Source organism: Lepidochelys kempii, chromosome 5 (genome assembly GCF_965140285.1).
Source record: "Lepidochelys kempii isolate rLepKem1 chromosome 5, rLepKem1.hap1, whole genome shotgun sequence".
NCBI classification, from domain to species: domain Eukaryota; kingdom Metazoa; phylum Chordata; order Testudines; family Cheloniidae; genus Lepidochelys; species Lepidochelys kempii.
The window spans coordinates 78861895-78884090 of NC_136384.1; the positions used below are offsets into that span (position 1 = coordinate 78861895).

A 22196-nucleotide genomic window follows, 5' to 3' on the forward strand; every position below is an offset into this window, starting at 1 on the left:
GGGCGTGCGCTGTGTGTGTGTGTGTGTGTGTGTGTGTGTGTGTGTGTCGCCGCCGCCGCCGCAGCTAGAGCCGGGGCGGTTTCCGCCGCCGTTTCCCTCTGACTCGGAACCCCTCTCGGGCTGCGCCCTCCCCCTCTGACCCCATTTTTTCTGCTCGCACCGCAGGCGGGGAGGGCGGCCGGGCAGGCTCCGAAGGGGTCAGCGCGCTGGGGGCACTCGCCGCCGTCCGGACTGCCCCAGCGAGCTCTCGGCGCCTGGGAGCGGCGCCTCCAGAGCCGGCTTCTCTCCGCCCCCTGCAGCGGCGGCGGCGGCGTCTCCTGCCCCAAGTGCCCGGGAGGTAACTGCCCCTCTGCCCCGGGGTGTGACTCGCATGCCGGCCGCCCGAGGCCAGCGCCGCTTCCCCGGCTCGGAGCCAGGCGGCTGCGGGGGTGGCCGGGGCGGCGGGGTCGCAGGTTCTGTGTGCGCACGGGAGCCGGGCGTGTGGGCTAAGCAGCGAGCGGAGGGCTGCGATCGGGGGACTCGCCCGGTGTCTGTGACGTGGGGCGCTTGCTTGGAAACAAGCTCGGCGTGGGCAGCGCCTCGGTAGGGCGGGTGGAGGCTGCGGACGAGGAGGTAGCTGGGGCCGGGTGGAGAGCGTGTATTGTGTGGCGGGCGGGCGGGCGGGGGTGCGTATGCGGGCGCTGTGAGGGAGGTTGGCTGTGTTCTTGGGTGGGAGGGAGTAGGGCATGATCGTCTGGTTGTGACTCAACAAGCACCCCCCAGCGTGTTGCTGCGCTGTGTTTGTGTGCCTGAGTGCTCCTCTTACACGAGGGTGGAAATGACACAGAGACACCTCTGTCCTCGTGGAAGAGGCGTGTGTGTGGGGGGAATCTCGGCTTGACTCCCTGAGCCAGAAGGGAATCGGGAGTCTAATCTCATCCATGAAGGGACACAGCTCAACAGACCAGAATCCAGATTTAAAACTCTGGGGAATTTATCGCTATTGTTGCTGGCACTGCCCTGTGCTGTGCGTAGCCCTTCTCAGCTTGGTGTAATAAGGTAATCGAGTGGTCAGACCTCAGTACTTCTTTTGCTTTGTTTACTGTTTGGTGCAAAAGTCATTCTATATCATCTAACTCCAATCTGTTTGTTATTACTATTAGAGAAGCATTACTGACTGACTTTTCCTTTCATGACTTTAATCATTCATTGCATACTACTGATAACTAATAATATCCAAGAAATGATCTGTTTTTGTGGGAATAGGTTAATATTTTCTGTCTGTAGGACTGTGTTAAGTACATTATATTAGGGTGTTGAGTGTACAGTAAAAGGAGTCCAAGTGAGCTAGTGTTGATGTTTTAAAAAGTCTCCATTAACTTTAGTAAACAGGGGTTCTGTGAACTTGTTTTTTTTTTCAATTCACTGATTTTTTTTTTAAAACCTCTAATTTCAAAGTGACTACCTTTTTAAATGACCCTAGCTGGTTCATTTAAGAATAAGAAAGCAGAATAAATCGGATCTCGTGTACCATGTTAATGCTTTGAGTTCTATGTTCAAAAATATTTGTTTTGGGAGTCAGTATTTTTAGGGCTGGACCAAGATGAAAACATTCATGGGCAGTCACGTTTCTACTTATCTGCCTGATTTTGAAGAATTGCAGGTCAGATTTTTGATGACAACTTAACACTTCTCCTACAAAAAAAACTTACCTTTGGAAAAAGGCCCTCTTGCCAGTCCAATTATCTGCTTGCTACAATGCTAATTTGATTCATTGTGATCATGTTTCACTATTTCTTAGATTGTCCCATAATAACTTTTGGCAGGAGCAATATGGTTAGTGTTTTTCTCTAATCTTGGCAGTACAACATACCAAAACATAAAAAAATTCTTAAGAGCATATTGAGGAAGCTTGCATTTGTAAACATAGGATTGTTGCAATATCCATCTTTATTTTTAGAAAATAACTGGATTAAGTAACCCCAGGGGATATTTGTAACCAACTTGTAATATCTAGGTGTTCTGGGGTCAAAGTGTTTTATTTGTATTTCTTTTAAAAAAAGAAGCAGCCCCAAACTTGTTTTGCAGAATCATATCCTGGTTTAAAAAAATTCTTAAGTCTTGAGCCACACAGAATTAGTATGTGTTTATTAGGACCCAGGTGTATTAAGGGTAGATCATCCAGGTTGAAGAGCGAAGTGGAGGTAGTTGTTGCCTACTAAATTTTCCAGAGGTATCAAATTACAGAAATAATTATGCTGAAGAACAGTATACTGATCAGTTGCAAAATGGTGTTTAATAATTTTAAATGCCCGCCTCTAGCGGGGTAGCTGTAGCGTTTAATGGGAAAAAAAAAAGTTGTAGCACAGTGTAGTTCATTCCCACTTAAAGGACCGTTTTACACTTCTCAAAAAAAAAAAAAAAGTTAAGCTGTTTCTTATCATTTAACTTTGATTTTTATTTTTTAAACTGTTATTTTGAAATGGGATACAAAGTTACTATTGCAGTTATAAGAGTGACCACAAACCATGTGAAGAACAAAATTGACATGATGGAACTCAAAGTTTGCAATGAATCTGGGAGTCTTGCATGTTAATAGTTAAATTGCTGGGAAACCACAAATCCAAACTACAAGAGCAAGCAAAAGTGAGAGGTGCAATGATGACAATCTATAATTCATTCAGTCTAAGGTGTATATTTGTGTATGTTTCACATTTTGTTATTGATTTACTTATGATTTTAGAGATGTATGCAGTTGGCTTTCCTCAGATTATTAAATGTGAAAAATTGAGGCAAATATTCAGCTAATTGTCACATGTTTATTTTTGTAGCATGTGTGTAAATGGATTGGTAGCCTAAGTAAACATCTATTAATATTTTCTCCTTCAGTTAAAATGAATGGCTCTATTAAATCTTAGCTCTGTGGAAATAGGATAGTAGGAAAGTAGTCTGGAAAGATGGGCTTGTGGTTTAAAGTACAGAGCTAGTAGACAGAATATATGGGTTCTACATTGGTCTGAGCCAGCTTCAGTGCCTCTATTTCCTCGTCTGGAAAATGGAAACACCAATCTCTGTTGCAGTATTGTTGTCAATCTTAGTTCCTGTTTGTTACAGAAGCTCAAAATGCTTTACACCTTCAGTTCAGCATCCAGTCAATTGACAAATGCTTTAATAGTGAATAGTAAAATACTGTGAGCTGAGTACTCAAAAACATGGATGAGCCAGATTTTTTTGGCTCATCTGCTTTGTATCTTTGTAATGGTAAATGGTGTATTGGTATCCAAAAAGTAAATGGATAACTATTTTGTACCAAAAATACCTTTAACAGGTATTGAAAAATTTTGATATGCATAAAATCTGTTAATCTACCTACTTAATTATGTTACCAGGTCAGATGAACAGCATTTTATCTCTTTATGTATTGAAATATTTTTTTAAAGAAGTCTTCACTATAATTACACATTTTTTTTGCAAACTTATTCCTTTACCGGGTATTTTTAAACAGAATGCCACTATATGCATGTGCTTAAATTATATATCTTGTGAATGTTAAAATTTATAATACAAGAAATTGAGACATAGCAACATAGTTACCAGTGGGTAATGGCAGTCATCTTCAATACAAAGTACAGTAGAACCTCAGAGTTACAAACACCAGTTATGAACTGACCAGTCAACCACACACCTTATTTGGAATTGGAAATATGCAATCAGGCAGCAGCAGAGATGCACCCCCTCCCCCCCCAAAAGCAAGTACAGTACTGTGTTAAATGTAAACTACTAAAAAATGGAAATTTTAAAAGATTTGTCAAGGCAAGGAATCTTACTGTGCTTGATTTAAATTAAGATGGTTAAAAGCAGCATTTTTCTTCTGCATAGTAAAGTTTCAAAGCTGTATTAAGTTAGTGTTTGGTTGTAAATTTTTGAAAGAACAACCATAACGTTTGGTCAAAGTTATGCACAACCTTCATTTCCGTGGTGCTCGTAACTCAGAGGTTCTACTGTAGATACTTTCCAGATCTAGCTGCTATTTGATGTATATAAATATCCATCTTCAGTATTGTACCATAAAAAAAAACAACACACGCGGGTGCATTTCGCCACTGATACTGCTAGAGTTCGTTTGCTGCCCTATGTTTAGGCGATAGCTTTCATTGTAAAGGAATAGAAACAAAAGGAAGCTTTATAAAAGCAGATGAATAATGGGTCAGAGAATTGTCTTTACTTGAACCTGCACATCAGTTGATGATAGCACAGTGAGCTTTATGGCATAGGTTGCAGGGAGGATATTTAAACATTGTAACTGTGTTAGAAAATTCACATACTGAGTGTGGTAGTTAAATTCATATGACACAGCTGCTTTTTTCATGCTCCAGTGACTGCCTCTCCTACTGTTTGCCTACTAACCTTTGTCCATCAGTTCTCCATCCAACATTTGAAGCTTTTCAGTTTTATGCGGCTGCTGTATTTCACAGATTTTCACTTGTTGAGCCTCAAACCAATGTGAATGGGGAGTGATGGTGGGGATTCCACATTTGGGGAAACAGGAGGGAATTTAATCAGAAGCTGGTGGTGATTGCAATTCAATCTTTCAGAGCCATTGCTTCAGGCTGTCTGCAGGCTTAGGAAGACAACTATGAAACAGTTTTCATGTGGTTCATATCTGTAAGACTGCAAGGGTTAGAGTAATTTTTTAAATGAAAGTTTAGAATCTACTGTACAGCTTCAGGAACAGGCAGATTCTGTAGCAAATTTTGTAGCTTTGCAGTCATGGAATACACTTTGTCCTGGGTATAAAGCACTTGTTTCCTGGTCTTTTAGGTTAATAAATATCACTTCATAAAATCAAAACATTATGTATGAAAAAGTTTTTAATTAACTTAATTTTTTTTAAGCTGTTAGTTAAAATTTTCCTTTGAGGGCTGTGCAGTGAACTTGTGGTAATGAAGACAGCTTGACTTTACGTGTGGAAGGATATGAAGTATTTTTTGATACCAATAGCTTTTTAAATAATTGTATAAAACATTTAAAAATGACAGAACTTGTGATGGGGTACTCATTTGGTGACCTTAATAACTGAATCATGGTGCTGTCAGGCATGAAGATGCTGACAAGCTGAAATGATGATAAAACTTTTTTCACCCCATGCCATTATTGATTTTCAAATATATTGAGGATATCCAAATGTTTTACCAATAAAATAAAAACCAGCAGGATCTTATTAAAGGGAAAAAGGCAAAATACCACATTTATTGTGAATACAGAAAGAATCATAGTAAGCAGTTAGTTATAGCTATAACATTCCATTCAATCTCATATTTATTCACACATTCATTCATACAAACACACACACACATACACACCCACACACACACGTTCTGCAAGGTTGTTATCATAGTTACCAGCCTTAGAGTTGCTCATGTCAAGCCACTGGCCAGGTGGCCTGGACATGAGGAGGGAGCAGGGCCTTGTCAGATGCTCATCTGATGCTCCTGGAAGTTGGTTAGCAGAATCAGACCCCAAAGTTCTCACTTTTTAGAGTCTATTTTTATAGGAATTTCTTCCTATGCCAGTGTATGGGAATTGCTTCATCATGCTGTTGCTGAATCAATCAACAGATAGCACATTCCTGACGGCTCCAAGATGTTATCTTGTTCTTTGGTTCTCCCATTCTTGAGGCTGTTGGGTGGATTCCAGTCTGCCCTGGGGGGGGGGGGGGGCGGTCCTCTGGTTATTTCCACTTGACGCCTTCTTCAGCTGATGGACACTGGATTCTTAGGCTGGCACCTCCCTGATCATTCAGTTATTATCCACACCAAGCATCCATCCACATACATCCTCTATCTCTATTTTAATCACAATTGTTAATACAACAAAAGGGCGGGGAGTCTCTGGGTGCTGTTTCTGTTGTTAGAGTATTGCTTTGAGTCTCTCTCTCTGTGAATTGCTTTGAGAACAGACTCTGTCTTAGAATGTACTAACACAATTAGCAGCTTGCAAGTTTCACACATAGAGGGAGAGAAACAGTACCAAAAACCAAGAGACCTCTTAATTAGTAATACCCTGGAATTTAAACTCCGGGGAATCAAACTCATTTGTGATTTTAATACAGAACTTCTTTAATATGATCCAACAATATTCACATCAGATTTCACCAAATCTGAAAAATTGCTGAATCTGCATGATAGTGTATTTTGTGCCTTTGACTGCCTCGCCTATGCACTGACCACTAAACATTCTTATTTGTCACTAATATTCTAAATAGCTTTCAAATAGGTATAAGTTTTCGATTTTAATGATCTGCTGCAAAATCGCCTTTTTCTTTCTCTTCAAATGTAAGATTTCCTCATTCAACTACTCTGGTTCGAGTTCTGGAAATATTCTATCCTTGGGCCTTAGGCAGGTCTGAGGTTTGATAGCTGATCTGGTTAAAACTCATGTATCACAGTAGAGAGTAAGGATCCCGAACACTAATTATATTTTGTATTTGTTTCCAGACGTGATAAGTTAAGATCTGTCCATCCCTGGCTTTTGATAATAAATAATGCAACTTGGATTTACAGGTATGGTATAACAATAAATAATACTAATAAACACAAAGGCAGGTTTCAGAGTAACAGCCTTGTTAGTCTGTATTCGCAAAAAGAAAAGGAGTACTTGTGGCACCTTAGAGACTAACCAATTTATTTGAGCATAAGCTTTCGTGAGCTACAGCTCACTTCATCGGATGCATACTGTGGAAAGTGTAGAAGATCTTTTTATATACACACAAAGCATGAAAAAATACCTCCTCCCATCCCACTCTCCTGCTGCTAATAGCTTATCTAAAGTGATCACTCTCCTTACAATGTGTATGATAATCAAGATGGGCCATTTCCAGCACAAATCCAGGTTTTCACACGGGAGGGGGGGGGAGAACTTCATTAAAAGCAGCATCACTTGCCCCATAACCTCAGCCATGCGGAACGCAATGCCATCCACAGCCTCAGAAACAACTCTGACATCATAATCAAAAAGGCTGACAAAGGAGGTGCTGTTGTCATCATGAATAGGTCGGAATATGAACAAGAGGCTGCTCGGCAGCTCTCCAACACGAGTTTCTACAAGCCATTACCCTCTGATCCCACTGAGAGTTACCAAAAGCCACTACAGCATTTGCTCAAGAAACTTCCTGAAAAAGCACAAGATCAAATCCGCACAGACACACCCCTGGAACCCCGACCTGGGATATTCTATCTACTACCCAAGATCCATAAACCTGGAAATCCTGGGCGCCCCATCATCTCAGGCATTGGCACCCTGACAGCAGGATTGTCTGGCTATGTAGACTCCCTCCTCAGGCCCTACGCTACCAGCACTCCCAGCTACCTTCGAGACACCACTGACTTCCTGAGGAAACTTCAATCCATCGGTGATCTTCCTGATAACACCATCCTGGCCACTATGGATAGAGAAGCCCTCTACACCAACATTCCACACAAGATGGACTACAAGCTGTCAAGAACACTATCCCCGATAATGTCACGGCTAACCTGGTGGCTGAACTTTGTGACTTTGTCCTTACCCATAACTACTTCACATTTGGGGACAATGTATACCTTCAGATCAGCGGCACTGCTATGGGTACCCGCATGGCCCCACAGTATGCCAACATTTTTATGGCTGATTTAGAACAACGCTTCCTCAGCTCTCGTCCCCTAAAGCCCCTACTCTACTTGCGCTATATTGATGACATCTTCATCATCTGGACCCATGGAAAAGAAGCCCTTGAGGAATTCCACCATGATTTCAACAATTTCCATCCCACCACCAACCTCAGCCTGGTCCAGTCCACACAAGAGATCCACTTCCTGGACACTACGGTGCTAATAAACAATGGTCACATAAACACCACCCTATACCGGAAACCTACTGACCGCTATTCCTACCTGCATGCCTCCAGCTTTCACCCTGACCACACCACACGATCCATCGTCTACAGCCAAGCTCTGCGATACAACCGCATTTGCTCCAACCCCTCAGACAGAGACAAACACCTACAAGATCTCTGTCAAGCTTTCTTACAACTACAATACCCACCTGCAGAAGTAAAGAAACAGATTGATAGAGCCAGAAGAGTTCCCAGAAGTTACCTACTACAGGACAGGCCTAACAAAGAAAATAACAGAATGCCACTAGCCGTCACCTTCAGCCCCCCACTAAAACCCCTCCAACGCATTATTAAGGATCTACAACCTATCCTAAAGGATGACCCAACACTCTCACAAATCTTGGGAGACAGGCCAGTCCTTGCCTACAGACAGCCCCGCAACCTGAAGCAAATACTCACCAACAACCACATACCACACAACAGAACCACTAACCCAGGAACTTATCCTTGCAACAAAGCCCGTTGCCAATTGTGCCCACATATCTATTCAGGGGACACCATCACAGGGCCTAATAACATCAGCCACGCTATCAGAGGCTCGTTCACCTGCACATCCACCAATGTGATATATGCCATCATGTGCCAGCAATGCCCCTCTGCCATGTACATTGGTCAAACTGGACAGTCTCTACGTAAAAGAATAAATGGACACAAATCAGATGTCAAGAATTATAACATTCATAAACCAGTCAGAGAACACTTCAATCTCTCTGGTCACACAATCACAGACATGAAGGTCGCTATCTTAAAACAAAAAAACTTCAAATCCAGACTCCTGCGAGAAACTGCTGAATTGGAATTCATTTGCAAATTGGATACTATTAATTTAGGCTTAAATAGAGACTTGGAGTGGCTAAGTCATTATGCAAGGTAGCCTGTTTCCTCTTGTTTTTTCCTACCCCCCCCCCCCCCAGATGTTCTGGTTTAACTTGGATTTAAACTTGAAGAGTGGTCAGTTTGGATGAGCTATTACCAGCAGGAGAGTGAGTTTGTGTGTGTATGGGGGTGGGGGGATGTGAGAGAACCTGGATTTGTGCAGGAAATAGCCCAACTTGATTGTCATGCACATTGTGTAAAGAGTTGTCACTTTGGATGGGCTATCACCAGCAGGAGAGTGAATTTGTGTGTGGGGGTGGAGGGTGAGAAAACCTGGATTTGTGCTGGAAATGGCCCACCTGATGATCACTTTAGATAAGCTATTACCAGCAGGACAGTGGGGTGGGAGGAGGTATTGGTTCATATTCTCTGTGTATATATAAAGTCTGCTGCAGTTTCCACGATATGCATCTGATGAAGTGAGCTGTAGCTCACGAAAGCTTATGCTCAAATAAATTGGTTAGTCTCTAAGGTGCCACAAGTACTCCTTTTGTTTTTGCGAATAAACACAAAAGAATTCATAAATAGATGAAGTAAAAACAAGGTAGGGTAAACATTAAGTCTGTCTTCCTAAGCTTTTTTTGGTAAGTTTTAACTTGATGATCTTAGCTATCATTTTTTAAAATGTAACTTGTGATACCCTTTTGGGACTTAAAAACCTTTTAGTCTCTAGTTCTGAGCTGTTTAGGTTGCATTTGAATTTTTTTGTTCATCAAGAAAAGGATATGTAATTTATGACCAGGTTTAATTTTTGTTTAATTAGTCTCAAATATAGAGGAAATGTACAAAGTTGTAACTGGTTTTTTGAAGCTCAGTTTGTTTTTCCTTAAAATCGGTGGACGTTTTGTGTGAAAACCTGATCCTATTGAAGCCAGTGGCAAAATTCCCTTTGTTTTCAGTGGGATCAGGACTTTACATTGGCAGTGTTAGTGTGTGTGTAAAAAAAAAAAAAAAAAAGCTTAGTTCACATTTACTCTTGTAGTTCAGTTTAATACAAGTTCCTAACACTTTAGAAAGAGAAGGTGAGAGAACGGTTTTAGGCCCTGATTCAGCAAAGAACTTGTGTGCTTGTTTTAGGGCCTGATCGAAAACCTGCTGAAGTCAGTGGAAAGATTTCAGTTGACTTCAACAGCAGAGGACCAGTCACTCATCAGTAATGCTGGGTTCTTTTGAAATGGAATGTTCAGAAGGTTCTCATACATTGAGTGACTAATTGGCTAAAATAAAGGAGGATTCTGGCTTGCTTAATTGGTGCCAGTGATTCCTTTTACATTTTACTGTTTTACTAAAGTTAATTAGGTTTATTTTGCATAATCTTTTAATATAAAAAGGTTTAAATGTAGGAGCTACTGCAAAGTGTGACATTCTGATGCAAATAGGTTATAACAGAAGTGTTTTGAGTATTTCAAGGTCTGGGGTTAGAGTTGCAAGAGTGGAAGACTCTGTGATAGCAGTTGGGATGTTCAGCTGTTGGTGCTGTTGGTAGCATATACGTAATTAAAATAAGTAAGCTGTGACTGAAGATGCATCTTGGACGGGGTGGATAAAAATCAGTGGTTTAAAAAAATAGGAATTTTTGATTTAAATTGTTTGGATTTTTTGGATAAAATGCTTTTTGAGGAAAACAATCTAAAGATAGTTTTAATTAAGATACATTATAGCACAAAGAGATCTCATCATGGAATAGGGATTATAAATTCTAATTCTATAGTATGAGACAATATATTCATGTAATGTTTAAGAAAAGTTTTGGAAATGAGTCCCAATAGTTCATGGATTAGGGACCCAATTTTATGGGGTTCCAGGGGCTTCTGTGTAGATTATTTATGTTAATCTTTCTATCTACCCACCCAATGGGACTCAGTGCTCAGTCTAGAAGATACCATCAGAGATGCTTAATTTCGCAGTTCTCAAACTGTGGATTTGTGTCTCTAGAGATAACATACTTGTTAACAGTAAAAATGGTTTTAAAATAAATAATTTATAGAGGTGAGAAATAACAGACCTCAATCCTTGGTCCCTCTGCAAATTTGTGTGCACAGAGTCAATCTCTTATCTCTCTCTCAAAGTACAAAGTTTCAAAAAGTTCAATGAATAGAAGATGGTTGGGGGCAGAATAGATATGGACAAGGAGAAGAAGTCTGCAGATAAATGTGAGAAGGAAGGGACAGGTAGTAGAAACAAAAGTGAAACTGTTGGAGCAGCTTATTCCAGAAGTCTTGAGGTCTTTCTGAGTGTAGCCTTCATTGATTTGAGATCTATCATACCATTCTCTCATTAGAAGGGAAAATTTATAATGGCAGCAGGCCGTAAAAGAGACCCAGTTTGGGAATAAGAACCATTCAAGAAATATATATTTGCTGATGATGTTTTAAAGAAAGTCACCAGTAAACTGGTGGAAGTCACTTCGGCACTTGGATTCAGAGACTGTTGAAGTGATAATCTCACTTTTGACAGCAGTAGCTTCTTCTGCTGGTGTAGAAAGAATATTTTCTTCCTTTGGACTAATTCATTCCAAATTGAGAAATAGTTTGGGACCTGAAAAAGCAGAAAAGTTTGTTTTTCTTTTCCAGATTATGAACAAACTGGAAAATGAAGATGAAGACGACTGAGTTAACTGCAGAAGCCAATATTTTAAGTTTCTCATGTTGACCTGGCTGACATAGTTGATTTTAATTTTTTTTTTTAATATTTCATTTAACTATTTTAGTTAAAAACAATTTAAAAAAAACATACCTGATTTTAAGATACTTGAACATTTAACTAAATTCAAAAATTTATGTGCTTGTTTTGTTAAAATATTATGTTTGCTGTTGAAGGAAAAAAAAATCCAGACTACATAATATTTTTGCTTTAGTTAAATAAAACAATTTTAAATGTCTGTCTGGTGGTGATCTTCTCCTAATGCAACATGGCAAGAAAATCCTCCAAATATTTATGATAGTTCATCTTTCAAAGACTTCATAAATATCTGCTTCAATTACTTTTGGTAAATGAAATAACCAAACAATCTTTCATTTTCTAATATAGCTGTAAAACTAATCTGAAAAGTTTTCAAAATAAATCACTTCAAAAATGTATAGTGTGTACCTTCTAAAAATGAAACTTACATCTATCTCTGAGCTGTGAGGAATATGTATTATGGTTATAACAACCAACAAGAATGCACTTTTATGTGGAAATCCATGATTAAATGTCTTTCTGACTAGTGATTTAGATCATGATTTAAATCAGTTTGATTTAAATCAAATCCACCCTGATCTTGGAGATTCTTATAACGTCAAGATCCATTTGACTTTCATGCTGCTTGTTTGACATCAGAAACTGATAATTATAGTTCACTTGAAGTTCACTCTGTCAGCTTTTTTCCTGTAATGTTGTGTATCAGTCACGTTTTTTCTGCTGGTCCTTTCATCGTAGGCAGAGGAGCAATGCCTGTAGTTAAGATTGCCTAACACTTTCCATTGTCAGTGCCTGTTTTCAGTTGCTTTGTCTGTTTGGACTTAAACTTTCTATGCCAGGTGCCTGGCTGATTTTTGAAATTTCAGCAAAATCAAATTGAGCTATCTCTGAGAGTGAGTTGAGGGAAAAGTACATGGTTCGTCACAGTTTTAAAAAAACCCAGAACCTCTCATCTGTTTTATTGAGAAGTTCTAGCACCTCCCTGCTTTGAAGCAGGGACTGGAAACTTGACATGAAAAAGCCCACATTTAGGAGGTGCCTCTTGCTGGTCCATGAAAATCCTCCCACATTTGGATGAGTTTTAAGAATATTTCTACTTGTACATGCTTAGTAGAGGCTTCTTAGAGTTTGGCAGCTAAATTCTGTAAAGATCCAATATACATTGAGCATGCCCCAGTCCAGAGTTCTAGAGCTGAGCAAGATGTTTTCTGCAATTGCTTCCAGGGTGTTGGGGAACTCTGGGGCACTAAGCACTGGAATTGAGAGGAGGGAGACTCTGTTCTTTACTGTCAGTGCTGGGGACAAAGGTGCAGTGGGAACATGTTTAGGAGAGGGGAAGGCTGTTGGAATGGGAACAGAAGGGTATGTAACTATTAGAGAACTCCCTGCCCGAATCTGGAATACAGTAGAACCTCAGCGTTATGGACACCTTGGGAAAGGAGGTTGTTCGTAACTGAACAAAATGCAGTTCCGGCTCCAGCAGTTCACACTCCAGGTAGGCAGCTTCCTTGCAGGCAGCTTCTTTCCCCGGCCTGGGCAAGCTTGTGTCCCCCTCCCAGCTGAGGTGGGGGGGTGGTGGTGAAAACAACACATCTCCCTCCTGGCTTGTGTGTGTGTGTGTGTGTGTGAGAACAGCGCTGCACGCCTCCTCAGCTGGAGGCGGGGTGTGTATGTGAAAACAGCACCCATGATTTACAAGAAAGTAGCGCAGCTCCTGCTCCAGCTGCCTTGGGCTGGCAGCAGGGGCTCACAGCTTTGCCTGCGAATCTCAGCATCTTCACTTCCTGGCTGTAAGAGGGTGCCAGGGGTGTGAGTATGGAATACAGGCACAGTACAATATTTGCCTTTTTTTTTTTTTTTTTTGGGTCTCTGCTACTGCCTGATTGGTTACTTCCAGTTTCACGTGGTGTCTGGTTCACCAGTCAGTCTGTAACTCTCGTGTTTGTATCTTTGAGGGTCTACTGTAGAACCCAGAGTTTGAGTCCCAGTATTCCTTTGCTGACAGTAAATAGCAGTAAAACACACTGGTTAAGCGTCTCATCTCCTAGAGGCTGGTCCTCATAGAGCATAATACCCTTCAACTGTACTGTTAGCTTAACTGGTAGAGGTCTGTCAAGGTACCATCACTGTTGATGATCCATGTGAGGGGCATGTGTAAATTCACGGATGGGATTTTTTTCAGATTGCTTCCCAAAAATGTAGGAATTACTGAAAAACAAAATGCCAGACACTCTACATTCAAAGAATAGCAAGGTTGCAAAGTCAAGCACTCAAAAGTTGGGAAAGCCAACATTAAGGTTTCCCATGCAACTTTTAAGTTTTGGTCCTCTTGTTCCTATGCATGATGGTAAGATCTCTGATTACATGATCATGTGCTATTTTTTCCCCACAGGATCCACACAGCTCATTCAGTACCCAGGATGGCCAGTGTTCACTGAATGGGTAGAAATATATTATTTTGTCATCACAATTACGTGTGTGGCCCCGTGTTTTATTTACCTCACACCATCCAAACCCTACGTGGAACACAGAATTATTAATTTCCTTGTGGACTTCTCTGTGATGCTCATCATGGTATCAGAATTTCAGACAGTAATGATTGTCTCCTCCCAACATACTTGTGAAAAAAGTACTGTAGAAGCTGGTGGTAATCCCATTTTACACTTCCTAACCTGAGTGTTTGATTTTTGCAAGTTTGCGGTTTTTTTAAGCAGAGTTTTTTAATGTGATGTTCTAGACACTTTAATTTGCTTTGCTGTGTAATGACACTGGTAGTACAGTGACCATTATAAGAAAATGGAGCATCCATTATGTAGTATTGGCTAACTCAGCATTAACTTTCACTTGGCATTGGACATTATAACCTGTTTGAGAGAGAGGTGCCTTTTCTGACATTGGAGAAAATGATTGGCTTTGGTGTATTGGGATCCTAGTTTTTATGTTGCTTCTGATATTTTCAGATATAGGGCTGTGTCGAGTAAAAGGGGTGGTGGAGCTGGCCTTTAATGTTGTTTTAACTTTGACCTGCACTGCAACAATTAAAGAATTCAGAGGAGACAGTGTATCATTGACGATCAGAAAATACTATGTTAAAAAGGAAAAAGTTAGGCATGACAAATTGGGATACTAAAATTGGGCTTTGGTAGATCTCTGAATTTCTAAGTTTTAACTTTAGATCTTGACATGAGAATGTTGCAATGATTTAACTAAAAATGAGGTTTTAAACTAATGCAAAAGTCTGTGTGCACGCCTGTTTTGGCTTTAAACCTGTTCAGTTTAAAGTGATTAGGAATTGGGTATTTTAGTTTAGCTTAAACCATGTCCACAAAGGGGTTTGCACAAGTTTAACTAAATCAGTGTAAAATCACTCCTTAAACTGTTGCAACTTTCTTCTCTCAACAGACCTCAGTGTTTAAATAAACTTTCTTTTATTATATAGTTTACTGACAATTTTTTTCTGCACAAAGGGCGCATAGAATAGAATAAATGTGTTTCTGAAAATTTGAACTAATTATATATTTAGAAAACATTATGTACGGCAATTAAGTGTTGGAGGACTTTAAATGTAATTTTGGATTAAATTATGTAAATTTATGTGGGTTGGCAGATGAAATAGTCTGTGCCTTGGAAGTGTATAATTTTTTTTAAAAAGGCTTAATTCTGCAGTACTTATTCAGGTGAATAACTTTCTCATGCAAGTGGACCAGTGGATTTCAGTGGGGCTGCTCCTGTGAATAAAGTTATTTTTTGTCCATAAGTGTTTGTAGAATCTGGCCCTAAGTGTGCACTTGTAGGCTTTTTGTACAAACTACAGGAAATTATTCTTAGTTCAGGGATGTGACATAAGAATATAGAGTCTATGTTGCATGTAGATGTAGTAGGATGAGTTAAGGTTTCAGAGTAGCAGCCGTGTTAATCTGTATTCACAAAAAGGAAAAGGAGTACTAGTGACCTTAGAGACTAACCAATTTATTTGAGCATAAGCTTTCGTGAGCAACAGCTTAAGGTGACTGACGCTGATTTTAGAACTCCCTTCTGGTAGTTTGGTCTCATCACAAAAGTTGTTAGAAAGCTTACATAATTAAGCATTTCAGTTCTAATTTCTGTTTTTGGTTAATTTTAATTCTGAAGCTTTCATCTGTTGTGTTGAAATTTTCCAGGGTTGGCCTGTGCCTGCACGGAAATTCTCATGGTAAGCTTGAGGAAAAACGCTTCATTGATCTTTGAGTTAGGATAGCAAGGGCCAAATACTTTCCGTATAATAAACAATCCGATGATGTGGTTTTGAACAGCTCTACAGTATGAATTAGAAAGTTTAAATTTGGTATTGATGCTGTCCTTGACAAGTCTGTGTTCATATGGAAATTTGGTTTGATTTTGCAGACATATGGTGAAAATGGCTGTTAGGTTGTGAAAAGGATTTTCTCAGTAAGCTCCTAATGATCTGAAAGGAAGTGGTGCACTTGTATGCATAGCTGAGGTAGATGCATATTTAAAAAGTGCACTGAAGTGCACTTTACCTGAAACAAGGCCTGTTCAGGAGGTGCTTAATTCCACATGCACCTAGAAAGGTGCTGAGGGAAGGCTCCTGGAAGTCTGTAGAAGAGAAACGTTGAAATATGTTTACTGAGGACAAATTAAAATTTACTGTGTGAAACTAGTTTCAATTTCATTGGCTTCTCCAATTCTCATTTTACTAGATGCTGTAAATTTATAGGAAAATTGTGTATTATCGTAGTATGAGGAGTAGTAGTATGTTATCATGTAATTAAACTATATGGTAATGCTTATTCCCAACGAAGCAATTAAGATTTACATGTTTCGTTTTAACTTCGTCACTTATTCTGCAATGTTTTGGTTTTCAGTCTTAATGTTTTTAATAGTATTTTATTCAAGTTTAAACTGAAAGTGCATTAGCAAGGATCAAGTAACCTTTATACTAAAGGTGATCTGCAAATTTGAAGAAATATTAGCATTCTCTGAAGTTAGTCACTAAAACTGTTCTCCATTATTGGATCCATGCTGTTGTGCAAAATCAAAGTTCTAACGCTGCAGTAGCAACTGTCTAAAGCTATGTATGGATGAAAAATGTTGGTTGCCTAAATTGTGTTAGCAAAAAAAATGAGGAGTACTTGTGGCAATTTGAGAAACCAATTTATTTGGGCATAAGCTTTCGTGGGCTAAAGCCCTCTTCATCGGATGCATGCAGTGGAAAATACAGTAGGAAGATTATATATATATATATATAATACACACAGAGAACATGAAAAAATAATGTGGCTACCACTCTGTGTAAATTGTGTTAGAAAACCTGTTTTTTTTTAACACTAGTGTAGACAGGATTTAAAATTTTACTAACATTAAAAATGTTACTAGTCATGGTCAGCCCTAGGCTTCACCTAGTCTGCATTGGCATTTAACACATTTTAACTAATTTTTTTTTAAGACATGACCTATTTTTTCTGGTCTAGACATGGCCTGAAGGTGTTCGTTCTGGGTGGGCTATTGTGTTATTCCCTGTAATATAATGTAAGCTTCTCTTGGTGGTTCAACTACCAGCTTTTTCTGACAACTGTTAGACCCCAATCCTGAAATTGACTGCAGGGGTGAAGCTTTGTTCTTGCATGGACTCCACTGACTTCATTAAGGATCCACAAGAGGATAGGAATCTGCCATTCTTGTTGTTGTATAGAAACTCCCCAGGGTTGTAAAATTGGCTACTCAGTTTCCAGCAACATACCTTCATTTTTGCTAGAAAAGAGCATCTTGGGTGGATGGGAGAGTGTTTCTTTTTCCTTGTTGGTGATGTAGAAGTCTCTATCTTTTTGGACATTGGCACTCTTTGCTTTTGTTTAGCTTTTAAAGATTGTATATGTCACCAAAGCATTGAATGGGAGTTATGAAATACTGTGTGATTATGAAATTGAAGGCTATTGTATCATAACCTTACCTCTGTTCTCCTGTGGTTCTTATTGCCCATTGCCTGTTTTGCCGTATTGCTTATGTTTTTCGTTATCAATACTACACACACACACAAAGATGAGATGGTTAACAAAATCTTAAATGCAGCACTCATTAAGAAAATATCACCTTCATGATATTTCTATAGACTGCCTACATACTCATCTTCCATACAATGACATGTATGCACGCAAGTGGGGGAATGTACCAAGCAGGAGTAATAACAGTGAAGATGTATGTCAGTGACCTATAAGGGGAAATTATGAGCATTAAATCACTGTGTGCTGAAAGTTCCTTTTACTGTGTTTTGGTTGTGGTGTTCATCATGTACAGTAACTGAATGTGATTTCTTTTGATTTGCAGAAATTAAGAACTTTTAAATGACTGACTGCTTGTAGATCACCATATTCTTGAGTGATTTATATCCATGTTTATTGAAAAAGTAATTTGAGTTATCTGTAGTGGGTATAATACTTCAGTTTAGTGTAGTTTTGTTCTGAAGTGACAGTAGATCTGTTTTGTAAGCTCACTTTTGTAATTTAGGTATTGTCATATCTAATTTTTGTAACTAGAATATGAAGTTTTCACTACCTTTTTAATCCTTATCCTTCACGGCTAATAGAGCTATGGGAAATGGCAGGATTTTGCTTTGATTAGTGCATCTATAAATGAATTGTTTTCTAAGTTTGACTTGCAGGGACCTCTGCCGTCTCACCTGTACAACACCATTAAGTCAGTTGGGTTGCACAAGATATAAGAGAGGGCAGAATTTATCGAGTACAGTCTGTTACTTGTGGTGATACAGAAATAGCACAGCTGGAATTTCAACTTGCAGGCTGAACTTTCAGAACTGTCTGCCAGAGGAAAACTTCTTTTTACCTGTTAACTAAGGAAATTTGATATGGAAGTCATCAAGACCAAGAAAAGAGCCTGGAGTGCCGTTTTCACAGATACACCTTAATTCTGGCATTCTCAGACTTTTGAGTGCTTGACTTTTCACCCTTAATCTTTTAATGTAGTTTCCTAAGTTTAAAATTTAACTGCAAAAAATCCATTGTGTGGTTTTGGCTCCGTCTTCGGCCTTTGACAGTGTTCAGACGTTTAGATCCACAGCACAGACTCCTGTCACTTGAGCTAATTTAGTAACTGGCAGCGCTGTAAATCTGTTATCCTCTATGTGGACCAGTTACTAGAGGGGGACAAAACACAATTTGCCATGGGTTTCACAGCTATTTCCTGACAGCAAAGGAATGTGGAGATTGAAGACTCCTGGATTCAACCCTAGGTCCTGTGGCATTGTGCTTCAGTGGTTATAGACCCTTATGCCTCTGTTTCTAGTGTCAGTGTCTTCCCTCTGCCCTTGCCCCTCTTGCACTTCTGCTATTAATCAGACCCTCCCACCAGTTCCTTCTCCCCTCTTTTCTCTCTCCCCTCCCCCCCCACTGCCTCATCAGGCTTCTGTCCCACTCCTCCTCTGTTCCCCCCCTCTAATTCCTGCAACCTCATTTTACCCTCCTCCCTGTAGCCTTTCGCCACATACATAATACATTACTAGAGAATATCCTTATATTGCAGCATGGAATCCAGTGTTCTAGAGGCACATGGTTTCCTAATCTATACCCATATTCATGTAAATTAAGGTTTACATGAATATGGGTATAGAATTTTTTTCTCTGGTGCATTTTATGGATTTATATGGACATTTTTGGGTATGAAAATATTTTAAAACATACTTGAGAGACACTGACTCAGAAATAGAAAGAAATAGACCATTCATAGAAAGATATGTAAATAGGCTTCTATATCACCACTTTACAATGGTGTCACTACACAAAGGGAGGTTTTTTGAGAATTGGAGATAATGCATTCTCTGTGATTCTATGATGGCTTTCAGTAGGGTCTAAAACTACAATGAAAATTGTGATTGACTGTGTGTTATAATACCTTTTTGCTTTTGTTTAAAGGCCTGTATTGTAATAACTAATTACAGCTATGTCTCAGAATGTTTTACAGTGTACTTAACTGATATGTCCACTAGCAGCATGCCCTGAAAACATTGATACTTAATTGAGACCTGCCATGGGGCAGCAATGGAAATTAATTTTCCTCCATGTCCTGGCTGTGATAGACACTGAAGTGGTCCTCATACTGCTTCTTGATGATGATGATGATAAATACATAAAATGTTTTAGGAAGGGAATTAATGCAAGTTTTCTTAAGTTTAATTATGTTTAAACTTTAAAAATGATTTTGTATATTACATGTAGTTCTGTTGCCAGAGACTAATAACTTAACCTTAACATGGCTAAAACTGAATTCGTGATTCTTCTCTCTCCTTTCCTGTTCTTTGTCACTTTGAATACATCATTGCACTTACCATCAACTTAGGCCTGCTACTAGGGCATCACATTTGTCTCCTCTCTTACTGTCTTCCCTGCCCCATGCCTCACCTTCCAGGCGGTGTTGGAATTTGCTGTTTCTCCCCTTACAACACTTGAGAACATAGGAACATTATCTTTCTGGCAAATAGCTAGAACTTTTCTTACAGACCATTGTCATCTCCCTTCTTGATTACTGGCCTTCCTGATGCCCATTTCACCTCCCTACCTCAAGTCAATACAAATTGTAGCTGTTAAGATCCAACTTTCTTGTGCAGTATTCTAACTATATCCCTGCTGTTGGAATCTCTCCTGGCTCCTCTCATTGGGATCAGACTTAAACTTTGTTGTGTTTATATTCAGGGCCCGCTCATAACTCAGCTCTTTGTTGTGTATAATGTCACTGCCCTGTCCTTTCCACTTCACCTGTGATGCATTCCCCCTCCTCCCCCTTCATACTGCTCCCTAATTATAGAATGCTTTTCCTGATATGGTGGACAAAGCAATTGCCTCTCATTTAAATCCCTCCGTAGTGAGGTCGAGACTCACCAGTGCGGTGCCGCCTGCTGGTTACCCTGGGAATTAGCTCAATTCCAGCTCGGAGTGCCCTCTGCTGGCCGGTGGCTCACCTGCCTCAGGGCCCCTGCAGAACCCCCACGCTCTGGGTCTCCCCTCCCCAGGGAACCCCCAACCCACTACCCCCACCTTGCCTCGGTGGCTACTGCCAGTCGTCATCTAGCCCCTGCTCACTGGGGCAGACTGCAATCTGTAAACCACTCATCACTGGCAAGGGGGTAAGACTTGCTGCCCTTGCCTATCCCCGGGCTGCCCCTCTGCAGCCCCAGTAGCTTTCGCAGGCCTTTACCAAGGCCTCAGCTTGGGGAGTTTCCAGGCTGGAGCTCCCCAGTTCCTCTGGCCTTTCCCCAGCCCTGCTCCGCTCCAGGTACCTCTTCTCTCTCCACAGCTAGAGAGAGAGTCTCTTACGTTCTGGCCGTGCAGCTCTTTTATAGGGCCCAGCCTGGCCCTGATTGGCTGCCTCCCAGCCTTTTCCTGTTGACTCCCTGGGGCAGCCCTTTCCCAGGGCTGTTTTTAACCCCTTCAGGGCTGGAGCAGGGTGGCCACCTCGCGACACCCTCTCTTCTTTCATGATGTCTACAAGAAACAATTTAATCAAGTTATCTGTTTTTACTTGGATGAACTGCTTGTTTATGTAGAGGGAGAGTAAAAAACCCAATGGGAAATTGCTGTGGTAGCAGGAGAGTGGGATGAATGGTGTAGCAAATCCATCAAACCAAACAAAGTAGCAAATGTAATTTATAAGACACTTCCATATTATCGTAATCATCTTGCTTGTATGAATTATCCCTTTACCTTCTCTTAAGCTCAGTCATTTTAGTTGGTACGCTTAGTTGGAGAAGGGTATGACTTCCTCTGTGTTTAGAAGGCTTCTGGTATATATAGGACACACTCACACTTGTGATATTAATAGAAGCTTGCTTTCTACTTTGATTTAGAAAAACAGTACTAAATCTTTAATTTGTATAAATTCTGAGTAAAGCATCAGAAATATTTACATGCATGAATGAGTGCCAATATTACATATGTATTTCTTTACTTTTAGCATGCTATTTACATCTAAAACGTGAACATTTTTGTTGAAGAAAAGGCATTGTCATGAACAGTGTACCGCTTTCTTGGGTAAGTGTGATTTGTGAATTCTAATACTTAACACATTATGTATGTGAGGGAGACATGATCCACAATTTGTTATAGCGGAGGTTCTTGGCAGCAAACATCCTACATATTCTGTTTACTTCAGATTAGATAGAAATTGTATAGTATAGGAAAGTGCAACATTACATTCAAGACCAGAAAGAAAGAGGCTTAGATAAGAGGGCTGGGTGTCTTCCTTTTTGACAGTAATACAATCATTGTTAAATATTAAAAGAACGTCCTGTGTCTCTGCAGTAGGAATCCTATCAAGGTACTAGTTGTTTTAGCTTATGTAAATACTGTTAAGAACAAGCAGCAGTAGTTGTCTATAGAATTTAATTTTGTAACAGGTAACATCTGTTGAATCAACAAACAAAAAGTGACAAGCCCATAAATTGCCACATAATTGAGAATTTTTTGAAAACTAAAACTTGTAGTTGCTGATCTATTATTCTTTGATTTATTGCTATACGTTCCATTGAAATACCCTTTAAAGGTATTTCAATGGAAGTATGTGTGTCCCATGTCCCAGAACAATTTATTTTAATGTTATATTTTAGAAAAGTATTTAGTAATCATTTTGCTCACTAAATATCCTACAAGTTTAAACATGTGATTCTTACAATTTTGTGAATGGTGACAGCATTAACAAAAAAATTAGTAAATTATATGCTAAC

General features: G+C 39.8%; 1 protein-coding gene across 9 annotated transcripts in view; it reads left to right on the forward strand.

Moving 5' to 3' along the window:
* Nucleotides 1–31: 31 nt before the first annotated feature.
* The window catches only part of CSNK1G3 (casein kinase 1 gamma 3), a 163531-nt gene continuing 141366 nt past the window's right edge, over nt 32–22196 (forward strand). For 6 of the 9 annotated variants that reach the window (XM_073344818.2, XM_073344823.2, XM_073344825.2 and 3 more), the window contains exons 1-2: nt 33–337; nt 21428–21504. The gene's annotated coding sequence lies outside the window, so the exon portion shown is untranslated. Of the gene's footprint in view, nt 338–727; nt 1039–13241; nt 13277–21427; nt 21505–22196 lie in introns of those variants that run through there. The other 3 variants (XM_073344822.2, XM_073344820.2, XM_073344821.2) reach the window with 3 other exon arrangements.